The sequence below is a fragment of the Falco peregrinus genome, chromosome 6 (assembly GCF_023634155.1).
Source record: "Falco peregrinus isolate bFalPer1 chromosome 6, bFalPer1.pri, whole genome shotgun sequence".
Taxonomy (NCBI): Eukaryota; Metazoa; Chordata; class Aves; order Falconiformes; family Falconidae; genus Falco; species Falco peregrinus.
In genome coordinates, this window is record NC_073726.1 from 77,882,855 (window position 1) to 77,900,818 (window position 17,964).

The window sequence follows — 17,964 nt, forward strand, 5'->3', positions numbered from 1 at the left end:
AAACAGTCATGAATTATGGCTTGATGTAGATTACCAGGTATATGTAAATTATCTACATATATTCAGCACTTACAAGATCCTACCCTTATGGCAAAAAAGTTTAGATCTGGACTAATATATACAGCTGCACACCATTTTCTTTGGGGTTGCTCCCTCTGACAGCCCTAGGGTACAGAGCATGGAGGCTGGGTTCTTCAGAGAGTCGGGATTTGTAGTATAAAAGGCTTATTTCAGTGTCAGCACAGTTCAGCAGTGTACCCTACACCGTCAGGCATGATTCATTGCCCCAGCCTCTCACCAAGCCTGTCTGTGGATCTAACAGCTCAGACCAGCTCACTCTGCTCCTTATTAAGCCACCGTCACTCAGCCAGCACCCAAGCCTATGTTTTCTCTTCCATATGAACACCCTGCAATCAGCTGTTATAAGGCTAACATGGCACCTGCTAAATTTCACAAGTTTTTTAGCAATACTCAGTAAGTCTTTTCAGAGATCTACATGGATCTCCTCAGAGGCATCTGGTCTCAGCTCCAGTTACTGGTGCTGTCTGTCCTGTCACAGCATTGCAGCATCCTTGGTTTTCCATTTGTTTTCAGGAAGCTGTAAGTTCAGGATACCCTTTACAAAAACCATACATTTTCCTTTCCAATTGTTTCTCCTAAGAATCTGTCCTTTTGGACTCTGCACTTCATATGAACACAGAGTAATTTCCCCACAGTGCTCTGAGTCCCGAAAACACCATTGTGTATGCAAAACACATCACCTACCCTAAAAAAATCTAAGTTATGATATGACTTAGGTGGGTTGTTAGCAATTTATCATATGCTTCAGACCCGTTGTACCTTCCAGTGTTATACGGACTAAGTTGGGAGTACCGAGACTCTCTGCTTAAGTAAGTTTCAGCTGGCAAGAAACCATTTTTCAATATTTCTCTCAGGTTCAGTGAAAGTACGGATCACTTGTCAGCTTCACAGTTTGCTCAAACCATCTTTTAACAGCTTTAACTCATGTCACCATTGTATTCACGACATCTGGATATCCTTCATTTCTTACAAATCATTTCAGGTCTGAGCTGCTGAACAGGGCACCATTGCTAGATGAAATTTCTGGGACTCTGTACCTGAACAATTAGAGCACTAATGTATGCCGTAACATGTTCTGATGTTAAAATCAATCCAAATGCAATTCCAGGCTAATGCCTGACTGACACTCACAACAGGTTCACATATATCAACATACAGTCTTTTCTTTCACATTTTTCAGCTGCCTTGTGTCCTATACTCTGTGAGGCCCATCGGGTCGTAACACACTGACCCACTAAGCTGTTACCTCTGAAGCGTGTGCTGCTAAACACAGAAAACTCTGATCTGATTGCTCCTATGGGCTTGGTGTGCAATGCCCTTGCTACTCAACAGGTGGTGACCTTCATGACTTTCTGCATTGTGTCATGCATGCTCTGCACAGCCTCACCAAACCTAGCCCATCTGCTTCTGAAATGGGATATTTTTTAAAAAAATTGTGTTTCCAGGTGTTATGTCATTCTTCGTGTTGTTTTCAAGAGGAGGCTCCTTGAATGCTCTAGTAAGTACATCTTTGATCAGTAATTATTTCTGTAACTTCAACTTTATTGTCAAATTGAATGATTTTACCTAAAGAAAACCAAACCAAAACACTAAAAGTCACACTATATTTATATTCTGGAAATTGGTCTTTCTTGTGCCTACAAAGTGGTTTGTCTCAGCTGTGACCATAACAGATCGAAAAACAAATATGTGACATTTCTTACAATCAGAGCTCTGCTCTCTTGGTCTATGCCTTGAATCATGGTGTTGACAAGTGCCCTAGGAACACAGGCCACACATTTCCATTGATCATTTTTTTAATAATACTGCTTGTAAGCCATCGTTTGAAGACTTTGTCTGTCTTCTAGTGCCAATATACGTAAAGCCAGAAGTTGTCTTTACTAATGCCTTTAATTTGGGAATTCTTTTCCCAGATTTACTGCCCAGTATGTCCATTTTGTGTAGTAACTCAACAGCTACTTGCACAGATTGCCCATGTGATATGAACTCTCATGTAACATTGACAGGATAACAGGCCTCTGGACACCTTTGTTATCTTTGTAGATAGCATATTTGTAATGACTCTTTTTTATCTTTTTGACAGTTAATCTTTTATGTTATTTCTCTGCCCTTACATTTGCATTTCTGTCTAATCCTACTTCTCAGGCCCTCTTGGATACTTTTTTCAGATTCCCTACTGGTTTTCTCTCTACTTGATATCTTCAGGATCTATTTAAGCAGCCACAGTTGCTTCAAGTGAATGGCTTTTCCTATACTTTCCTGTGAAAACTCAAGAATAGACTTTAAGACTAAAGGAAGTCTTTAAAAGCAGAATCTCCTGTTCAGTGGTCTAAAAATGCATAATGTTAAATTCCTGTCATGCAAGGAAGTTTTCTTGGATCCAGCAGAAGAATATGAATTTGTAATTTTTGTAAAAATCTATTAATATCTGTAAAAACGTAAGCAGTCCTTTTACCTGAAAATATCCTTTATAGGAAAGTGTCTGTCCTGAAACAAATATTTAGCCCAATTGGATGTAAGAACAATTTCACTGACTTGTCTTTTGATTTTGCTGTTGCTGACTGGCTCTTCCATTTTTAAACTTCCCACCATTACTCCTGCATAGTCTAGGTCCTATATGATCTTCTTTCACAACCACAGTATTCCTAGCAGCACACTTTACTCTGAAAATCGAGAGGTGTTTATTCTTAGTCTGCAGCCCCCTTTGTGCAGCTTTTGCACAGAATCTCTACATGGTATTTTGTTGTATTGTTGGTTTGTGCACCATCACATCACAGATCTGGGGATATGGAGGGTACTGTCTTTTGCTTCCGCTTTTCCAGTTGCAAGCTCTCACCAAATAACTGTATTTCTTATAGCTGCTACAGAATTTCTAAACTCCTGGACATAACGTGAACCTGTGAGATTTCTGTATTTAACTTTGGCTACTTCTTGCAGATAGGTCTGAAAAGAAACTCTCAAAACTATCCTAGTTTCCTTTCCTGACAAACAGCACATCCTGGTCCCCTTCTGATATTCCCATAATATCCCTCATGACTATTTCAGCTTGATTCAGATTTTTCTCTTTCCTTCACACCCCTCCCACCCCCTGATCCTGCCTTCCTGGGATCTTTTCTGTATCTCTGGATTTTTGATGCCAATCACTATCTGATCCCTTAAAATGAAATCTCTGAAAACATCATAGCTGCTTAACTGATCTGTTATTTTAAGATCAGCTAAAAATTCTTCAAAAGATTCCTCCTTCTGCATTCTCATATGAAAACTGTGTCTTTCAAAAGTTCAGGTTTCCTTGGGAGTGTAATATTCCTTCAGCTTACTTTCTGTAGCTGCATGGATTGCCCTCTCACCCTGGCTTTGTTTCATGCCATTAAAAACTTTGATAGCTCCTGCTCCTGTAATATTCCAGAAAAGAGTTGTGAGCTTCCTTGTGATTAATCTAGCTGCCGTATATAGGTTTCAAAGCATGATGTGAATCTTTTCAAGGAAACTGCAATATTGCCAGTGTTGTTTAGAGTCTCTAAAAGCCCCTAAAGAGCTATCGCCTTTTCTCTCACTTTCAAATCTCTTTTTTCTAGTTAATTCCTTCCTCTTTCTCACACTGTGCTCCTGCTACCATGTGGTACTTGGTTTACACGTAAAGCAACACTTGTACTGGAAAGAGCACAGAAGTGTGCTGCAGAGGGTGCGCATCAGTCAGAGTGCACATGCACTGCACTCAAGCCGGCTTACTGTCTTGAATCTCCATGTATCTAATTACTGACTAACCAGCATAGACTCATTCAGCCTCCTTTTAGATATGAGACCCTGGAGATCCAACATCTGCTAATTACATCTCCGAGTTTTAACTTTTATTACATTCAGAAGCCTACAGACTTTCCAGTAGAGACACAAATCTAAAATCTCCTGACAGAGGGTTTGCTTTTTTTGAGCTCCTGTAATGTACTACAGCTTAAAAAACATGGCTTTATAGTGACTGCAAAGGGGCAACGGTGGAGGAGGATGGATGCTGAGGGCCAGCAAAAGACCAAGCGAGTCATATCTAGGAAGCAGGATACAGCAACCTAAAAGTCAAAACCCACTGACCACCCTAAGGGCAGTTTGTGATCTCAGTGAGAGGTTGATACATACCTTCCAGCCCTGGAGGACAATATATTTAGCAATGCTCCTTCCATCTTGCAAGCCTGTGCTTTGAAGCTGTGACATGGTTTGTGTTGTACACTCACTGCAGAAAAATTCTGGAGTCCTTTTCAACTGTATGTTACTTTCAGTGCCACTCTTCATCACCACTATCATCTTCCACTTAAATCTTCCTAATGAAAGTAAAGGCTGAAGTAAAATCAAAACAGTTTTTGAGATTCATATTTTTGGAAAATTGAGGCATTCAACATTTTTGGACTGATAAAAGATTTCCAAGCAGTAATTATTCCACTTACAGCAGTAAACATGTGTGTGAAGAAAATGAGGATTAAAACCATAGATCAAGCTACAATGCCAAAAAATAATATTTTCTTGCAAATGTTTTGTAATTTTCTTGAAGAGCTGGAGAGCCACTGTTCAATGTCTGTTTCTAATTTGGGCGATTTGTTCCTGTGTGTTACAACAAAAGCAAAAGGAAAAAAAAAAGTGCACAGCAGTATGTTTTGAATTGTAAGATGTCCAGAGCTTTTGTGTGCTTCACAGTGTGTAATCACAGGGCACTGAAACTGCTCCAAAGCTGTTAGGGTGAGGTTCACAGCCCTTGCAGAAAGCCAGAAGAAAGGACGCAGGCTGGATGCAGCCACTGTGCAAACAGAAATGAGGGGGTTTAAGCAAGATCACAGAAGGGGAAGTGGGTGCTGCTCCCAGTGTTGCTGAAGTGTGTCCTATAACCAGCAAATTCACACCTCAGGCAAATACCTCCTCCCGGTCCAAATCTGACAGGTGAAAGGAATCAGTTTTCTGACTCGTTGAGAATGAAGTGGGGGCTGAGACCCACATGGATTGCCATCACTGGGTTTTGCAGCCACTGCATCTGTTTTCCTGACCAAGAGCAGATCTCCTTACGCTGACCTTTACGCTAGGAAGGCATGGTGCCCACCTGTGCTTCCTGCATCTCATTTGTCTTCCGTGGTCCTGGAGTGGAAGGGTGACACTCAGCTGGATTGCTGCCTCCACAGCCACCACGCAGATGGATTTAATCCGTCAAATGATGACTCTGGCTTAAGAGTCATTTATGGCTTTCCAGGGCCTTATGTGAAATCTGAGGAGTTCAGAGGCCTGGATTCAACTCCCCTTGCACTTCCAGCTTTCTGAGAGAGAAAACCAGACAGGAGGTGGGTAAGGAAGTGTGGGAGACAAAAAGAACATTCAGAGGAACTGAAAGGTGGCAATAATCGATAACAAGATGAAATTTTGTAGACCACAAGCGATTAAGCTGTGAACTCATTCCCAGACAAAGCTGCAGATGCCAGAAATTTCAAAAGATTAAGAACAGAACTCTACGTCCTATATATATATACAAATCAAGAAAAGCAGAATCTAACAAATAATTAGAACATAGTTTTTGAAAGGGATATCGAAGTCTCATCTGCAGGTTTAAACCAAACTCCACCATTGCCCAGGATGTTACAGCCCATGTGTAGGGTGCAAAATATTCCATGTCCACCTACTAGAAGGCTGCTCCACCTCAGCCAGGAACATCTGGCTCCAATTGCTAGCAAGTAATCAAATCCAGTTAGATTTGACCCAGTCTGTCGATTTCTGTTTTCTTCCAAATTACGGTTAAGCAAGTGCTATGCACTCATATGTATGTATTTGTGTGCATAGTTGCCATATAATAGTTCTATACATGGTTGTTGTTATGGTAGGTTCGCAAAAGTAAGTAATTCTAAATGATGTGGACCTGCCAGCATGTCACATCATGACTATTTTTACCCAGCATGTCTTCCCCATTGATTTAATTACTCTCCAGCTGCTTCAGGATGAGTATTTGCATCTTTGAGCCACACTGTGTAATTTCTGCTTGCAGCACAGCATCTTCTTTACTTGCAGAGCTGCTTCTTATAGCATTGGAGGCAGAGCTGACCTGCATTTGCCATTGCACTAACAGGAAAGAAATCGAAGGCTCCTGACCAAAAGAGCCCTTCATTCAAGTGTAAGGCTGGAGACAAGTGGCTGGTACAACAAATGGAGCCGAAGAGCCCAGTATGAGACAGTCATGGCCTAAGTTTCAAATCAGACAGTTACAAATACAGTAATAAGCAATGCCTACAACCCAGCAGCTGCCTCACCATCTCCACTGTATATCATGCAATTTTTTATAGGTGGAACACTCGTTGATACCTGTGGGTGTCATAAGTGCAGTTTATGCCAGAGAGCTGCAATGCAGGTGGGAGAGTTGTGATGCTGAAAAGAGAGGAGAGTTTTGCCCTTAATTCCTTCAGCCTATTTGGGATACTGGAAAACAGAATTAAAAAAGCAGACTAAAAAGCCAAAAGCCTTAGCTCACAGGCTTCTCTCTGTGTTTTCTGGTGGTTTGTTTTGGGGTTTTTTTTCCTAATGATTTCCCAGGCTGCCTCTTTATCTGCAAGACAAAGCTGCTTGTCTTTGTTTTTGAGTGTATCACCTCTACCAGCAATGTCATGGGGAATTATCATTCTTATCAATAATAATTTATTAGTTCCTACAACTTCCAGACACCTTCCAAGCACAAAAGAAAGCAAATCTGAGCTCTTGGGGTTATATTTTAACATGTTTTTTGCTCCTGAGGGTTTCTACTCCTAAATAAATAAATAAAAAACAGTTCAGGGAAAGAGTGAAAGCACAAGCAGAAAACATGATAAGCATCCAGGTGGTGTCTATCTGCAGCCTGGAAATATAAAGTTTTAACAGCACTGTATTGGGGCAGAGGATTCTCCTGCTGCCAGGTGCAGGAATCCTGTAACAGCAGCAGGCTAATCACTGCTGACTCACTAGGGCAAACATGGATCATTAGACTCCACCCTGATTAGGATATCATTTTGTCATTTGTTTGTCAAATGCTCTTCTCAGGAGCAATGACCTATTAACTCTGTGAGTGTTAATTTTATTTGAGGCAGAGGCTCCTCTTGCCTGGAGACAAGATGCTTCTTTCTGTCATATAGAGCCAGGGTCCATCCTTGTTAAGGCTGCTTTTTGTTGCAGCTCTAAAGCCATATTTTAACAATTTAACTAGCTGCTAGAGGGATGTGAAACCAGCCGTGATTGCTGCTCCGCCTTCATCCAGGGGACAGGGTAGGATATGGGACCACAGTGTCCTACATGCCCATCCAGTCCAGTTGCAAGAAAAGCCCCTGTTGAGTGTGATCAGGTAGGTCTATACCTACATTGCCTGAAGCAGTCTGAGAAGAGACCTGCAGGGTGTCAAAACTGCACTTGCTCTTCTCCCTCAGTCTGGGCCGATAGTGGTGTTAGCACTAGAACCGCAAGCTGAGATGATACCAATAAACGGGCCAGGGAGTGCTCTGGGCACAGAGGCCAACTGGCACATCTCTGAGAGTAAACCATCTTAGCCACCAAAAGGGAGCAGCTGCCCTGCAGACTGCCTATTAGGAATGGTCCTTGAAGCATTCTTACTCTGAAATGGTGCTGGGAGTGATCAGGGAAAACATTAGCTGACACAGGCCAAAGCACGATGAGGACTGTTTTAGCAGTCTAGCAGCATAGATGACTGGGAATGTCTCTGGAAATTCTGATTCGTCAGTACAGATGCTGCCATAAAGTCTGTAAAGTAATACAAGCTATGCAGAATATCTATAAAAAGAGTCTCACAGTGCACAATGAGCTAGGCTTATCTGCAGCAAATCAAGGGTATAACACTATAGATAAGCTTGGTCCAGTACCTTAAGACTCCTTTTCAGAGTCTTTTTTGTAAAATTACATTAGTATTGTATACAGTGTCATCTTAAACTAAAGGCAAACACAGAATTTTATATGCTAAGCTCATAAATAACTTTCTTGATCTGCTTTTTAATTTCTCTTACATGCAGAGCTTTAGTTTGCTGTTTCTGCTGCTTTTCCAGCTTTGAATGCTTCTTTTGTTGATTATTATAATGTGCTTGTAAATGTGCATAGCTGTCTTCCGTGATGTCTCTGCTGAGCCCTGTGTCAGCGGGTGCAAACTCTATCCCTGTTTTCTGTAAAAATTCGTGGTGAGTAAGATATCCTTTTGTATCTGTATCATACCTTGAAAAATAAATGCTCTTTTTAAAAATTCATGTGTTCCTCATAGAAAGCCATTACAGATGTCCTTAAGTGACTTAACAGCTTAAATCTCACTGCTCACTGACTTCCCTTCCTTACAGAGGTGCTATACCACACTGAGAATGAGTGACTTTATATGAGACTCGAAAGATAGGGCTTACGTGTTGTAATCACAGAGTCAGTTCTGAAAATACTACCCTGAGGACCAAACTGTCAGGAGTATCCTCCAGCTCTCAGTACTGCTGCCTTTCAGTGTCTGGCTTGAGATGCAGAGAACCGGGCTCCTAAAAATCCAGTCTCAAGTGTCTCAAACTGGTCATATAAGTCTGAGATGCTCAGAATTGTAATCATCCTTCAGAAACATAGCTTTAACTTTGTAAACACTTCTCACATTTTCTTAGGTATAAACCCTTCCATAGGCTTTTTTTCCCTGGAGTTTCTCCCCCTGCTAGTGCTCCGATGCATGGTAATGCCTAATTTAGCCTCAGCTTCACTCTAATTCCTTTATTCAAGTTACAGACATATCAGGCACGTAAGAGATTTTAGCTATTCTATAAAAGGAGTGGCTGATGGGAGTGAAGTTGTGCAGCAGATAACTGCATGAAAAGGATACTCTTCAATGTGCCATGGCATCCATAAGGAATAAGAATGGAAAGTAAAATCTAATGGAGTAGAAAATAATTCAGAGATGAATCAGTGCTAAGAAAAATCTATATAGTTAATGCAGTTTGAAACCAAAATGCAATACACTCGGGTTCTATATGTTAGAGAGAGTGATTATTTTTTTAAATAGACCTGTAACGAAGGTAGCTTTTTATATAATGTCACATACAGCTGACATCTATGCCATTTCAAACACAGTTTATAGCACAGCTCCACTTTGTTGAAGGCAGACAAGTATTTTCCCCCACTTCACAACAAATTACTTGTCTATGAAAACATTTCATGATATTACTTGCCATCTTTACACAGCATGAAATTGCCTTACTTTCTTTTGTTATGTATTTGGAATGTAGCATTTTTCTTTTGGCTGAATCACTTTTATTTAGGTTGAAAGTATTGTAAGCAAATTTAGTGCTTGGAAAAGGAGAGGCTGGTAGCCCTGCCTTCAGACAGGTATGTGATGCAGACTGTCCACAGACCTCGATGAAGCTTTGTCTGCAGCTCCCACCTGACCTGAGACACCTGGAATTGACTTTCACCTACCACAAACTGAGGTAGGTGTTTGTGTGTATAAAGACAATTTATGAGAAAGAAGTTAATTTAACCAGTGACCTTAAGTGTCGTCCAAGAAGAAAATACATGTTAAAGGGATCAGTAATACTGAAGAGAAAGAAAGCCCTATCTTTGAAATCATTGGAAACTGATGGATCTAATTGTATTCTCAAACTTAGTATGATAAGATGTAGCGTCCTGTAACACAGTGTCATGATCTAAGGTCACAATCATAACAAAATGAAAATTTCTTGTGCAGTGTAATCTATTGTCATTCACTGCACTACCATCGACTCTGTAATCCCATAAAAGATGCATTATTGCAAGAGCTAATCATTTAGAGTTGTCTTACCTTGCCCAAAGCTGCTTAAATTCTTCTGGGGTGATCAGAATGCCAAATCCGAACAAGACTTGCTTCAAGTCCCTTGGCTGTATAATGCCATTTCCTTCACTGTCGTTTCCTGAAAATTCTGGAATGTAAAAGAAATCATCACTAACAAGAACCAACAAGTTTGACAAAATGTTTGATCTCTCTGTATGAGTAATGAATAACGGGAATTGAGAGAGACAGAAAAACATGCACATCTGAATTTCATCTTTTAATGTTTTTTTATTTGATTTTTACTGTTTCTTACTTTCCACTACGGGTGTGCAACTCTCAAAAGCTTGAATCGGGATTGACATCACAGGTGCTTGGGTAATGTACTCTGTGTGGAAAGTTCCTTACTGATGGCAAGCACAGGGGATATGAGCATGAGAAGTGTCCATGCAGCGGCGGTGTGCCCACTGCTGAAGCATGCCAGTGGAAGATGAAGGCACTGGAAAATGACACACCTCCAGATTTTGTCCTCATCTTGTTATATACATAATATGAATTAGATTTTGCTTTGGGGTTTGGTTGCTTGGTTGGGTTTGTCAGGTTTTCACCATTCATGTTTCCAACTGAGACTACCAGTACCACCATTGTCTAATCTACACAAGCATTTAATGAAAAAATTATATTCATTTTTCTTATGCTACTCTGTTGTCCCAAAGGTGGAAATAATCTTTATAGGACAGTTTTGTGAGAGTCTTTTTGGATGGTGTAAACATCGTGGTCAATGCATCCCTGTGCTGGGCCACACTGGGTGTCATCATAGGAGCAGGTGTGTGTGTGCGCAGTGTGTAGTCAAACAGGTCTCAGGTGAAGCCCATTACTACTCTTACAACAGAAACATTAAATAAAACCAACAATAGCAAAATATGAAGAAAGTGTTAAAAATAACTGTAATAACATCTACTACATAATCAATGTTACAAAAATTGAATATTATTCAAACTGATTTTTTTTTTAATCAGATAGTAAGTTTTTATCATTAATGAGCTATTTTGTACGGGTCTCTGAATATTTATAGAATCTGAAGATCAACATTGCATAATGTTCTGAAATCTATTAGTGCTACTTATTTATTTAAAGAAAACATTCTTCTTACCCTTGCTAGGTCATGCCATCTGGTTCTTGCTTTGATAACAAGGTAGTAATGAGCGTGATCACAAGCTAGCTCTGCATCCATTATCATCTGGTTTTTTCCTCAGAAAAGGAAAAAAAAATAACAACTAACTATGTTTTATGTTAGTGGGATCTTTAATCTCCACAAGTTTTCCTCTTTTTTGTTGTTCTTCATGGTAGTGGTGGTTTTGTTTTCTAGTTTCTAAGATACCCACTAAAGACTGTTACTTCACATCTGTGTAAACTTAATTCTTTAAATACTGCCTTATTTCCCTAGCTGCAGGTTAGCCAAGATGTTTTAAATTTTGTAATTCCCTATTTATTTTCAAATCAATGTTGTTCAATTCTCCCTCAAACTCAAGAGCCAGCACAGATCATTTATACACATAGAAGGAAATGTTAATTATCTCAGAAACAATTATATCCTGGAGTGACTCCAGGAAGATTATCCTTGATTTACATCAATAATGTAGATCAAAACTATCTTTGTGAATTTCCACGACACGGCTGGGGAGTAAGACCCATATTTGAAAATTCAGCCACCATTACAGGTGCCTAAATTTTGGGGGCTTGGTACTTCTAATTGAATCCAAGCATGGGGAGGAATATGGGTGCATCAGATTAGGATCTGTGTGCTAAGCAAGGATACACCTACCTGAGAATCGAGGGGACCTTACGTCTCACCATTCCTTGAAATAGTGTGCTTTCCTTCACCTGAGAAGCACAGCCCTTCTTTTGGTGCCCAATTCTCTTTAGCTTTTCTAAGTGCTTCCAGTTAGAAAACTGAGGAAAGGCTGGTCATTTCTCTTAACACACAGCTGCCCACTTCATGCTGCATCCCAGCACTCATTCCTGCTCTGGCTATTGCTTTGTAAGGAAATGTTACAGACATACGGCTTCAGAGCCCGGTTCAGCTGAGCTCCAGGAATACACTTCTTGGACAAAGATTCTCAAACAAGAGGCAGAGGTATATTGGGTCTGCAGACCAGGTGAGATGCAGTAACTACATGTGATCTACCCACTGAGTTCCTGTACCACCCAGGTGGGCACAGAGCAGAACTTAGGTCCTGGAGAACTGCAACACTGCAAACTCAGCGATCCCTGAGCTCCTGGGGCTCTGGGCCTTGACAGCCTTTGCTGAGAGCTCTGTTCAGATTTAGAAACATGAATGCCGCTTTAATCTATTTCAGGTGCCTGGGAACCTTCTGGGTTTTCTCCACTCCCACTGCTAGAGAGAAGATTCCATAAGCCTAAATAATCAACCCACAAAAACAGTCTAAAAACATAACTGGGAAAATGCAAGTGCTCTTAAGGCTTTCAATCACTATTTTCTTTACTGGACTTGTGAAACAATAATAGTATTTGAAATAAGGAAATTCTGGAGCTAAATTCAAAATGTTTCAATTTCTAGCAAAGTCCAAACTGAAATGGAAACAAGAGCATGACGGTAATTGGTCTCAGACTCCAAATGTTTGCAAGACTCAATCATCACCAGTCTCCTTTCTTGTTTTGAACTGATGTCCTTGATTCATTCAGTTGTCCAATTCAGGAAAAAAGAAAAACAAACCAAGCAGATAAATATTACTAACATCAGAGCCAGGAGTAATGCTGCAAAAGACAAATAAAAACTGGGAAATAAGCCTATGTGTATATATCACATCTTCACTGCCACAGCGGAGATGAGTTGCTGATCGGGAGCATTTTCAGTCCTGCTGTATCTTGTCATTATTTTTATGATTTTTTTCTCTGTTTGCATAGTTAAACAGAGTTTCACACTGAGGTTTTAGAATTAATTTTTTAGTGCTGAAATGCTTTATCATTAAAGGTCTGGGGCATGAGCCTTTGGTCTACCGTAACATACACTGATAATACCAGCCTCAGAACTGACAGACACTGTGCCAGGCAGCGAACTACCCTGGCTGCTCCTGAATTCAAAATGACATCTGATTCCCAAACCACATCCCCAGCTCTGCATGCCTGGAAGATGCAGCAAAGTTGTCCTGTTTGGAGGCTAGCTCAGCTCTAAGGCTGCATCTCAGGCACCAGTATATATGCTTGACCTTACAAATTTAAGCAGTCCCCTGGGGTAGTTCTGGCATTTTAACCCAGTAGTGGATTCAATATCTAATTTAACAGAGTCATAAATCACTGAGAACTTGGTAAAGCTACCCAGCTTCAGCTTGATAAAGACATTTTTAATAATGTCTTTTTTTTTCAGTTATATCCAATACAAATTTTCACACAGCATATTCATTTCTGTAAACACATCAGATTACTGTAGGTACTACACAACTTTTTCTTTCTTACTTGTGAGATGGCACGAGCCAAACTCCTTGGTTTCTTAGGTGTGGAAGAGTTGATGGAATTCTTGGTAATTTAACATGGAGGTCAAGTTTGTTCCCCACAAACCAAGTAGATGCAGGATTTCCTCACCTCCAAGATGAAGTAAAAAGATGTCTGGCAAAAGTCAAGCACATTAATGATACCATCATGGTTACTGTCTGTTTCATGGAAGGCAGAATAGGTGTCCTAACAAGGAATATTTAACTAAACATATTTAACATGTCAACTACATATTTTTAAACATAAATAACAAATGTTTGCTCTAGACTTGTTTTGACAACAGGCAAGTATTTTAACACAGTTTGAGAATACAAAGCATTTATAGCACTGCCTTACTAAACACTTGGGATAGTCCTCAGTAAACTGCAATCTTACTGCTTTCATCTCAAGCATGTACAGAAAAAGAAGTAAAAAGTAGGGAGCATCAAAAAGCGCCCAACATACAAATTTACAAATTCACCTCCACTTCCCATGAGTACTATACTGAGAAGTATCTCATTTCTACCCTACCCTACCCTTAGAAAACCTGTGATGGAGAGAGGCTTTACAGCAATTGATCTACCAGCTGAATGGCATCTCCCATTAAAATAGGTAAGATTGTTCAAACACCTTTAAAATGGCGCAGTTCTTCAGAAATCTAAAGTAATGCTGATCAATATGATCAGCTTTGCTAGGCGTGTCCAAGCTGGTTTGAACAGAGGATCCTTTTCCTGAATGCTGATTTTTCCACTTCTCTCAATGAACAGGAATGGGATGGGACGAACTGAGTAAAAAGGGTAAAGACTGCAGCTTCTCTCCTTTGTAAACTGTGATCTCTCTTACTCTGTGCATATCCGTGGTAGGAATTCAAGGAGTAAATTCTAATGGTAATTACAGAAAATAATATGCAAACATAGAAAAGTTGGAAAACAACTCTTGATTAAGCCCACTGTGTTGCAAACTTTAGAGACTAAGAACATCTTCTTGAAAGATCACTCTCATCAATAGATGAACTGTTCAATGAATGAGTAGTATAGAGATATTCTTTCCTAATTACAGAATCTTTAATAGCTGTGTTCACAAAAGGATGGGAAAAAATAACTTGGATCTTACTTTCCTGGCAGAGGCCACAGAGAAGACAATTAGGGGGAAAAAAAAAGTTTTGCCTTGATAACTAAAAATATTTGAACTGGAAGTTTCTGAGAACAAAGATGACATGAAATCCAACATAATTTTTAGAGTCACTTTCCTGACAGCTCCTCCAAACCAACTTTTAAAACAAACGTGTGTATCAAAATAACAACCAGCTTCACTGCCAAAAGCAAACCGTGGCTTGATGTATGCACCCCATACACTTCCATCATTTTGTGACGATGTAAGTTGATTGAGACATTCTTCAGCAGTCATGTAGTGATATTTACCACCATTTAGTCTGTGAGATGGCTATCACATAATGGAGCTCCTGGCCCATTCAGTCTGGCATCTGCAATAATGAAATCAAAGTACAGCAAACATTGAAAAAATATTAAACGTATCTCATAAATAGCACAGTAATATAACATAAACCAAGAAACCCTGCAATCATATTATTTACAGCCCAGACATGGCCAAGTCCAATAGCTGTATGCAGAATTAGTGGTGTCTACCTTATTTACAGTAATGGCCTCAGCTGCTATAATTTTCCCAGCACAAGGTGGGAAACCTTTCTTCTCAACTGAAGAAAGCACAGCTGAAGCAAGGTCGTTTTCTTTTGCTTTAGCCTCTTCTGATGCCTGGTTGCTTTGAGGAGGGGAGGTATCAGTCTGGAGGAGGAGAAAAGGAGCACCATGAAAGCTGTGACTTGCTGTCATATTGCCCACCTGTCTCAGTAAGGGAACGCAGGAGCTGCAGACAGTGTCAGAGAAAGCAATTTGTTACATCTTTGACTGTATAGCACAGCCGCTGCATGCTAGACTATTTCCCCCGGAGCAATTCTATCCTGGCTAAGCCCTCCTCCAGTTTGAACCAATGCGAGCTATTTCAGGAGATCTGCCATCAAAATACTCCTGACTTAACAAAGCATCACCCCTGAAACTATTTCAGCCTCATGTTCTGTTCTGGCAAGACTCAGTCCTGCACAAACAGCAGCTTCATATTGTCACAAGTTTATTATCCCACAGCCCAGCAGGATCAGGAAAGGGTGACAGCCAGATTCCCAGAAGGGCACCTAGGTACTTCCAGTCCTGAATGGCAAAGGTACATTTAGGCCACAGAAAAGCTATTTTTGTCACCATTTCATATCTGATTCCTTCTGCTCATCATGCAGTGATACTCTAGGAATCTATTTTGCCTTACTTCTGAGGAAAAAGATACCAAGCATGTTTTGTAGCCTTTTGAGCATTTTAGAATTTTTCTGCATCGTATGAGCCATATAGAGAAGTAAAGTAATTCCTGTCAGATTTTAGAATAGGAAGAACTTGCAAAGAAAAATGTACACACTGACATTTCACTATACCCTACTTGTGATTGATAAGAAAAATGCTAAGTTAATGGTCTGTTCTAAAGGAACATTTCTTTTCTTTTTAAAAGATTTACATACACCAACACACAAGAGCCTGTACAACTACACCAAAGAATCACTAAATAGTATTCACTGCGTTATTTTAACTTCTCTTGATTTTACCCTTTAAATCCTACTCCCCCCTACAGACATTCACTATCCTTCCCTTTTTTCAATTCCAGTTTCTATTGAAGTCTAGTCAATAAAATTTGTACTTGTGTTATCTTCCTGCTAAAGCTTATAAGAAGAAAATCAGGTTTCTTGTTCTGTAACTATAGATCACTCTCCAACTCAGTAAATCACAAATCATTGAAAAGCAAGTGAGGAGAGCTTTTTCTTTGCCTTCTGGTTTCTGAAACTTCTGATTCATATTAAATGTACATCACACTTTCTTTTAAACTATAAGATACAGTAATGTATGGAAAGAAAAGCTGTGATTCTCATAATTGGCAAAAGCAAAAACTTTAAATACAGACAAAACAGTGTTGATTCTTGATTTATATCAAAGAGCTGGCACACTAATTTTCCTCAAGGTTAACCTGTTGTGAATATCTTTTATTAGGCTACTGGATGAAGGTGCACATATTTTGGAGGACAGATGATTAACTGGATATATTCACAAAGTTCTAAACTTCTAGGCCAGAATGAAGAAAACCTAAATATTATGTCAGCCAGCCTCGAGTCAGGTCTCCCTCTCGTCTTAGCTCTGAAAGCTAAATAATGACAGCAGAAAATAATAGTAACAGTGTGGGGGGAAAAAATAACACACACCTCTAAGAAAAATAACAGAGACATACTATGGAAGTTAAAACAGGCCTTGAAGCTAGTGTCCGAACTGCTGTTGACTTCAGTGGCACCAGACTTAAAGCATAAGTACAAAAGAAATTAGAAATTAATAATTACTTACTAGCTTTAGTCTGGACTCAGGATTCTACCCTAAACAGTCAGTTCAGATTCATCAGCTTCATTTTTAAGAGTCGAAAATCAAACCCCTTACTTACAGTGCCTTGAAATCAGTGAAATTACTGATGGGGTATGGCAAGTAGCTGAGGTGAAAAAATGTGCTCCCAAATTATGAGTATATTCCTCTGGTACTCATTCCTCAGCAAATAAATCAATGAAGACCACATCCTAACTGTACTCACTGTATGGGTGGACCATATATCTATATCTACACAAACAGTAAGTCATCCTCTCTCTAATAAAACTATCAATTAGATTACAGATAGCTGCATTTCAGCATTCTCTAGTAGCAACGTCCCTTAACAGTTTTAATATTCAAAAGCAGTACTTGAAATTAAAACTGTGAACCTATGAGTAACTAGATTACACTACAGAGCTCCAGTTGTATATACTGCCACTAGAACTCATCACTAACGGCTTACTAACAGATCTTTCTTTTCTGAAAGGAGCAGTTACTGGCTTTTGGCTTTTTACACAGAATCAAAAAAAATTGATGGACATCACTACTATAAAATCATCCACTGTAATTTAAGATACAACATAATTCCAAGACACTGAATAAGAGTTAGAAACCCTGGGCACAAGGATCTACTCAAGGCAAAGCAATCAGTCAGTTACATTTTGCAATCTGTTTGTGACAGCTCCATGGCACCTATCTGTGGACCTTCAGTTAGTTCACATCCCACATGTTCCAGTTTCCCTCTCGCCCCGAGTTAGGTACTCAGCAGCTTAGCTGGATCAGAACTACAGACAGGAAGATCATGCATGTGCTAAAAATCCTATCACTGATCTTTTCCTAATTTCACCAATAACATTTCCTCAAAAGAGAAAAGTTCTGGATCTTCCAGGAAAGGTTTGCTTCATGCTTTATTGCTGTAAAAATTCCTTTACCTTCCAGTATTGCCACAAAATCCAAATAACTCAACCCTCCATCTGGTAACCGTAGCGTTTCTGTTAGCAGATTAAATTCACTGTCATCCATTGGCATGCCATGATCTTCCAACACCTGTTAGAAGAGAAATAAAGTTAGTTATATAAGGGCCTGTTTTCTTGCTTAATATACCATTTTGAATACTAAATATCTGGGTGGTTTATCCTGTGACTTAACTTGAAATTACTCTGAAAATTGATCTCT

The 17,964-nt window shown here is 39.7% G+C and overlaps 1 long non-coding RNA gene across 3 annotated transcripts in view; it reads right to left on the reverse strand.

The window, feature by feature from the left end:
- The window catches only part of LOC114012716 (uncharacterized), a 79,011-nt gene that overhangs the window by 23,428 nt on the left and 37,619 nt on the right, over positions 1-17,964 (reverse strand). For all 3 annotated transcript variants that reach the window (XR_003555370.2, XR_008747969.1, XR_008747970.1), the window contains exons 2-7: positions 17,721-17,835; positions 14,749-14,810; positions 10,989-13,462; positions 9,869-9,986; positions 5,159-5,369; positions 4,210-4,407 (exon numbers count right to left, since the gene is read on the reverse strand). This is a non-coding gene — a long non-coding RNA (uncharacterized LOC114012716). The remainder of the gene's footprint in view (positions 1-4,209; positions 4,408-5,158; positions 5,370-9,868; positions 9,987-10,988; positions 13,463-14,748; positions 14,811-17,720; positions 17,836-17,964) is intronic.